This window comes from Salmo trutta, chromosome 13, assembly GCF_901001165.1.
Source record: "Salmo trutta chromosome 13, fSalTru1.1, whole genome shotgun sequence".
Taxonomy (NCBI): domain Eukaryota; kingdom Metazoa; phylum Chordata; class Actinopteri; order Salmoniformes; family Salmonidae; genus Salmo; species Salmo trutta.
Genome location: NC_042969.1, coordinates 12,125,702 through 12,133,996, shown reverse-complemented (window position 1 = coordinate 12,133,996; position 8,295 = coordinate 12,125,702).

Below are 8,295 nucleotides of genomic sequence, written 5' to 3'. Positions count from 1 at the left end.
ACTCATCTCACACCTGGCTGAGCCTGCAGCACCCTGGGTAGTTTTTACTGTGTGTTCTCGAGGGAGGGAGGGAGCTTGATGCACTCTTAGAAAAAGGTTCCAAACGGGTTCTTCTGCTGTCCCCATAGGATATACCTTTTTGGTTCCAGGTAGAACCATCTGTGGAAATGGTTCTACATGGAACCCAAAAGGGTTCTTCAAAGTATTATCCAGCCAAAGAACCCTTTTAGTGTCTCGATGGCACCTTTTTTTTGTAAGGGAAGGATAGATAGGGGTGGGAGCAGCAGGGGGTAAAGAAGAGCAACAGAGATGAGAGAATGTGTTTACTATGCCAAGCCAATCACAAGCCATCCGTTATGGATGGGGCTAGCCATGAAACATTCCCCAGAACACCACCCATACAAACATCAGATATCGCACTTACTCCGTACATAAACATGATTAAAAACAAATGAACTACTCTTAAAAAAAATAATATGTACCTAATTGGAAATTCAATCAAACTTGCTCTTTTATCTGATGTGAAGGAGCTGTTTTCCAACGCAGGCATTAATATTCCATCGTTAGTTCCAGAATTAGTCAAACCATGAAAAATAAATATATTTTTCCCTTCTGTTCAAATAATTTGGATGTCATTTGGCTGAATTTTCCCCGTATTGCAGACAACCTTAGTTTTGGTACAGTGGTCAGGGCAATTTGTACGCTGAGGTGGGATGGAGGGAGTTTGTGGTAGGTCTCTCTCTTCCCTCTCTCTCTCACTTTCCCATCTCTCTTTCACACACAGACACCTCCATTTCTACTATTTTCCTCATATCTCATATCTGCCGACCCAGCACTTTACCAGGTATAGAGGTCTCTGCCATATTATACCCTGAAAGGACATTTAATTGGATTTCAAAAGCATGACTCATTTATACAGTTGTATTGCTTTACCCCTAGTGCTTCAGCCAGGGGCGCAACTTTCACTGGGGACGGGAGGGTCGTGTCCTCCCCACACAGCTAATTCCCTACTTTTCACACTGGCACAGTAATAAACAGCTCTAATGTTACAGGCTTCACATGGCCCTTCTATTGTATTACTGGGCTAGATCAGCCACTGTGCCAGATGTTGTTTGAAGAGAGCAGATTTGGAGAGACTTTGTAACGGTCGTCGTACGTAGTGGACCAAGGCGCAGCGGGTTGAGTGCTCATAGTGACTTTTATTGAACACAAATAAAACAAGAAAACGATCATGATTGCAGGCTAAAACACACAGCTATGCAAACAACAACTTCCCACAAAGGGACAGGTGAAACAGGGCTACCTAAGTATGACTCTCAATCAGCAACAACGATGTACAGCTGTTCCTGATTGAGAGCCATACCAGGCCAACACAAAAAAATACACAACATAGAAAACCATAGAAATACTAAACAAGAATATTACCCAAAAACCCCAGAACACATAAATCAAACACCCCTCTTACATAAATACATATCCCATAAACCCCGAACCACATAAAACAAATACCCTCTGCCACGTCCTGACTAAACTACAATAACCAATAACCCCTTATACTGGTCAGGACGTGACAGACTTGCACTTTCTCTTGAGCTATTTTTATAGTTACCTTTTTAGAAGTGGGAAGATTTTCAGACGGTAAAATATGGGTGATCAATAATTTAGGCCTATTTCTAGGCAATGTAGTAAACTATAGCCTTATCATAGACCTATTTAGGAAGTACATTACCTTGAAAAGAACTGCCCCGCGCTTCTCCGCCCATGCATATTACATTTACATTTTACATTTTAGTCATTTAGCAGACGCTCTTATCCAGAGCGACTTACAGTAGTGAATGCATACATTTCATACAATTTCATACATTTCTTTCTGTGCTGGCCCCCCGTGGGAATCGAACCCACAACCCTGGCGTTGCAAACACCATGCTCTACCAACTGAGCTACAGGGAAGGCCTACTCTATTTAATTAAGACCACATGCGCACCTGATCTCACAGGTATGTCTACTGAACTGGAAGCAGGAAGAATGAGGACAGCGACACTTTCTACATTTTGCATAGCCCTGTAGGATATATCCTTCCTTTTTAGGGGGAAGATTTGGAGGCAGAGACAAATAAATGGATAATCAATACTTATTGATGACATGTTTTGATTGCACTTCGACTCGCGTCGGTTGAGTGCCCTCCTTCATTCCATTATCAATATTTTTTTTACAGGCGCTCTACTAAACAACAGTCTAATCGTATTTAAGTTCATTTCATATTGAACTTAACTGCCACGTGATTCTCCGCCCCTGTAGGCAGCCGACTCCATTTCAATGAGACCATAAGTACTAGGCACACTTGAACTCTCACGCCCAGCTAGGAGAGGTAGGCTACTGAAGTTGAAGCAGCGAATTTTGAGTGTGTTAATAATGGGAGAAAATATGTGCTTTTAATCCAATAGGTAGGCTAACGCACACAAAGCAGAAAGAGGACCGTTTCCAAACAATCTGGAGGACGACAAAAATATTTTCATCCAAATGTCTTCCTGACCGCCCGCAGCGTAAAAAATGCAGACCGTGACGCAATTATCTCTGTCAGGTCCAGCAGGCATCTCGCGGAAATGCAGCCCCTGTAGTGCAGTCAGTACACAACACTATGCTCATCATGTCTTAGCAGGATCAGATGTGACAGGGGTCCCGGCAGGGTCAGACAGCCAGGGAAGACCAGTCTACGGAGCTCAGGTGAATTTTTCAGTATATTAACAATATCAGTGAATGATACAAAGTTCCATCTTGAATTGATGGGTAGTCCTACAGTAGATACAGGACAGCAGCTTAAAGCTACAGTCTGGGAATAATGGTCATTTCAATTATTGAACCATTTGATTCTATTCTTGGATAATATAATGTATAAATGTACACCAAGGTAATCATTTATCATGCCTCAGCAGGGTCAGGCAGACAGGGAAGACCAGTCTGTGATTGATGTGAGGTGAATTTTGGTAGATACAACACTTTACTCTCTCTGTGCAGCAAACACTGGACAAGCCAGATGCAATTTTAAGGCAGTCTGACAAACCTGAAGTTAATTTCCAAACTTTCCATAAATGTAAGGTGTGAACTGGGAAAGAAATTGTGTTGGGAGAGAGTTGAGTTATTGACTAGACTGGTGGGGGTTGGGCTTGCAGGCGGCTCGGCATGGATGGTCGGTCTGGCTAAGATTTGATATAGAGGATGTCTTAACCTCTTAACAACAATGACACTGCAATAAGAAAAGTTTGTCATGCTTCCATTCTGTTGTGGAAGTGTAAAATCTGAATCAGTATTTGAGGTTAGGGGAGACGAGAGAGAGAGAGGCAGTCAGTTGGTGCTGTAATGCAGAACTATAGGGTTGCGTTATGTTGGGTTGGCTTATGGAAGTGGCTTGAGCTTATGTTTGTTTATCCGTCAAGATATCCTGCTTACACATCAAGATACAGCGGCCGTCCAAATCTCCCTCCTGTCTCTGTACACAGAGCTGAATTCATCTGTTTGGGGATCTCTCTGCAGGATCCAGGATGTAGTCTGAATGGAAGGAGGCTGACAGGAGTTGGGGATCTTACTGTAAGATAATAAATGGATTTTATCCCATTTTGGGTATATTTACCGTGTTTGGATATGCACTAGGGTTTATAGATGAGATGTTTGTCTATTGCAATACATTCCAAAGCTCGAGTCCTATAACGGAATAGATTAGCTCAATCAGCTCTCCGGAATGAGATGTTAGCTCCTCTAAATGCAACAGAAGTCAAACTTTGGGGGGTCTCTAAATAATGCTAATTTAACCATTCTCTTATTTGTTTAAAATGTAGTGGTAACTATGTTTTACAGTGGTAAATATGAAAAGAAAAACGTCCAAATTAAACAAACATTTCATGGTTTAAACCATTTATTTCTATGTGGCTGTCCACTCAGTAGCGCTGAGTTTCGGCCTCAGCTGACCTAATTTACACAGATTTTCCTTTGTACTTCCTCATTTTCGCCATTTGTTTGCAATGCATCCTCGATCTTAAAAAAAATACCTTTATTCCAATGCATTAGATTTATCAGTTGATTTATCATTGTTTTCTTTTGTCAGTCAGCTGTTTAGAGCGCACATTGCTTTGTTTTTCAGGTGGACAAAGGTACTGGTGTTCTCCCTGCCATCCGTAACCAGAAGTACTAGACCATTTCTTTAGCTTCATTATTTTCCTCAGTATTTGTTTTCTTTGCTGGATCAGCTGCCGATGGTCGACAATATCACTAGACAACTAGCCAATATCTAGACAGCAATGCCCATCCAATCCATCCAACAAGTAGGTTATACATTAACAGTAGGCTTATAAAGGAGACTCTTTCGGTTAGAAGAGGATTTATTCATGTTTGGTTAGAGGAATTCCATTTTGCAATGGCATAGGCCTACATTATTGTGGATTTGTGTGCCCACGAGAACTGTTTTTCATGGTGAAACTTAATGAGACGTTACGTACACATAGTTACACTTACTTTGCATTTTACCGAGATCTCCCAGATCCATGATTCGTACAGGGTTGAAGTTCATAGTTCTAATAAAATTGTAAAATGCTTAATGACAAATAACACTGTCATTAATGTAAGGAAAGAAAGGCAGTGTTGTATGTAGAGGTCGACCGATTATGATTTTTCAACGCCGATGCCGATTATTGGAGGGCCAAAAAAAAGCCGATACCGATTAACCGGACAATTTTTTTTACATGTATTTATTTGTAATAATGACAATTACAACAATACTGAATGAACACTTATTTTAACTTAATATAATACATCAATAAAATCAATTTAGCCTCAAATAAATAATGAAACATGTTCAATTTGGTTTAAATAATGCAAAACAAAGTGTTGAAGAAGAAAGTAAAAGTGCAATATGTGCCATGTAAGAAAGCTAACGTTTAAGTGCCTTGCTCAGAACATGGGAACATATGAAAGCTGGTGGTTCCTTTTAACATGAGTCTTCAATATTCCCAGGTAAGAAGTTTTAGGTTGTAGTTATTATAGGAATTATAGGACTATTTCTCTCTATACGATTTGTATTTCATATACCTTTGACTATTGGATGTTCTTATAGGCACTTTAGTATTGCCAGTGTAACAGTATAGCTTCCGTCCCTCTCCTCGCTCCTACCTGGGCGCGAACCAGGAACACATCGACAACAGCCACCCTCAAAGCAGCGTTACCCATGCAGAGCAAGGGGAACAACTACTCCAAGTCTCAGAGCGAGTGACGTTTGAAATGCTATTAGCGCGCACCCAGCTAACTAGCTAGCCATTTCACATCGGTTACACCAGCCTAATCTTGGGAGTTGATAGGCTTGAAGGGGTGGGTATAATTTGTGGAACGTTCCAACAGGAATCTGTTCCAAAAAACGTAAAGTAAAAGGTTGCCAACCAACAACGCATCCAAAGTAGCAACGCATACAAACCTAGCTAACTAGCTGCCGAATAGGCATCAACTCACCACGTAGCTTATTCTTAATGTTTGTCCATAGGCAACCAGAGTGAGGACAGACATTTTTCGGAATAAACGTGATGAGTGAAAAACGCAATGAAATAGACCACTCCCTACCCGGTATCTTATTCTGCTGCTATACAACTTTGTACAAGTTGTTTTTTGGTAACCTTGTTATTTACAAAGTTTTTGGAATAGATTCATGTTGGAACGTTCCACAAATTATTTTAAATTATAGTTGATAGCCTTGAAGTCATAAACAGCGCAATGCTTGAAGCACAGCGAAGAGCTGCTGGAAAAACACACGAAAGTGCTGTTTGAATGAATGCTTACGAGACTGCTGGTGCCTACCACCGCTCAGTCAGACGGCTCTATCAAATCATAGACTTAATTATAATATAATAAACACACAGAAATACGAGCCTTAGGTCATTAATATGGTCGAATCCGGAAACTATCATCTCGTTTTTTCTTTCAGTGAAATACGGAACCGTTCCGTATTTGATCTAACAGGTGGCAACGGGTAGTTTGCAACGAGCCAGGGGGCCCAAACTGTTGCATATACCCTGACTGCGTGCAATGAATGCAAGAGAAGTGACACAATTTCATGTTAGCAGGCAATATTAACTAAATGCAGGTTTAAAAATATATACTTGTGTATTGATTTTAAAGAAAGGCATTGATGTTTATGGTTAGGTACATTGGTGCAACGACAGTGCTTTTTTCTCAAATGTGCTTGTTAAATCAACACCCGTTTGTTGAAGTAGGCTGTGATTCAATGAGAAATTAACAGGCACCGCATCGATTATATGCAACGCAGGACACGTTAGTTAAACTAGTAATATCATCAACCATGTGTAGTTAACTAGTGATTATGTTAAGATTGGTCGTTTTTTATAAGATAAGTTTAATGCTAGCTAGCAACATACCTTGGCTTCTTGCTGCCCTCGCGTAACAGGTAGTCAACCTGCCATGCAGGCTCCTCGTGGAGTGCAATGTAAGGCAGGTGGTTAGAGCGTTGGACTAGTAACCGGAAGGTTGCAAAAACAAATCCCCCGAATCCCCCCTAGCAGTTAACCCCCGTTCCTAGGCCGTCATTGAAAATAAGAATGTGTTCTTAATCTGACTTGCCTAGTTAAATAAAGGTGTCAAAAAAAAAACAACAACATTAAATCGGAAAATCGGTGGCCAAAAATACCGATTACCGATTGTTATGAAAACTTCAAATCGGCCCTAATTAATCGGCCATTCTGATTAATCGGTCGACCTCTAGTTATATGTCACGTGATCTGTAAAGCCTTAACTCATGAATTATGGACAACTCATGAATTATGGACAACTCATGAACTAGGGTGTAAAACATATTTTGATTTAACTCCTGTATTATATTGAATATAGGCTACCTGTTGTGCGTGCGTGTTGTCCACTCATCCTGCTCAGCCACAGTCAGCCATGGAAGATTTCTAAATTAGATGGGGGAGGGATGTCGTGTCATGCCCATTTTTAGCAGTGGCTAATTTATGTGATAATCGATATGCACCTCATTAACTTCAGCTGCAAGCAAGGCGTGTGTGTGTGTGATGTTTAAATAGGACTGACAGATATGCACTCGAATAAACTGTTGTATTATCTGTCTCATTTATCATCTGACTCTGCATCTTCCTCACTCCCTCTATCTTCCTTTCATATACATGCCTTCTCTCTCGCTCTCTCTCTCGTTACTATAACTGTGGGAAGCAGGCCTCTGCTGATAGGCTGAGGTACACACACACACACTACACAACACACAAATGTCCCTGGACTGCTCCACCCTCTCATCTGCTCTCACACTCTCTTTGTGTCTCCCTCCCTCCCTTCCTCTGTCTGAGGTACTTAGAGCTGGGGTAGTCTGTCTGGCGGACACACAGGGATTAACCCCACATAAGGAGGAGAATGTCTGTCTCTGAGCCAAAAAGCATTGGCCATTATTGCAATGAAATGGGCACAAAGACTCAGACTGACCAGGTTCATGTCATATTGGGCCCCGTCTACAATAAACGAGCTTGAATTAGTATTCTGCTCTTGAACTACTTGTTACTTTTATTTCTTATTCTTATCCATATTTTTTTTTTAACTGCATTGTTGGTTAGGGGCTCGTAAGTAAGCATTCCACTGTAAGGACTACACCTGTTGTATTCGGCGCATGTGACTAATACAATTTGATTTGATCAGGTGTGTGTGCGTGTGTGTCACTAGCAACATGCATGCCCCGCCCACCTGAGGATCTTTCTTTCAGCCATCTCTTTCCTGTGTTTGAGGGGTGAAAAATCCACTTGGCACTTAAATCTCACTGGATTGATTGCTTTCATTTGACTCCTGTGACTCTTTCATACTCTTGCTTGTGCCTGACGTTTTTTCCCGTTAACGTTACAACCGCAGAAATATTTGTAATGACCTGTCAAACACACCCCGGTAATGGCTGAAATGTACTCAATGAAATACAGAAAGTATTCACACACCTTGACTTTTTCAATATTTTGTTGTGTTACAGCCTGATTTATATTGATTAAATTGAGATTTGGTACCACTGGCCTACACACAATACCCCATAATGTCAAAGTGGAATTATATTTTTTGAATTTCTCACAAATGAATACAAAATGAAAAGCTGAAATGTCTTGAGTCAATAAGTATCCAACCCCTTTGTTATGGCAAGCCTAAATAATAAGTTCAGGAGCAAAAACGTGCTTAACTCCCAGTTAGGGGGAGTGATGAGCTCTACAGCAGTCTCACAACTCAATCGCTGGATGAAAACTGTGTTCTGCCCCTCCC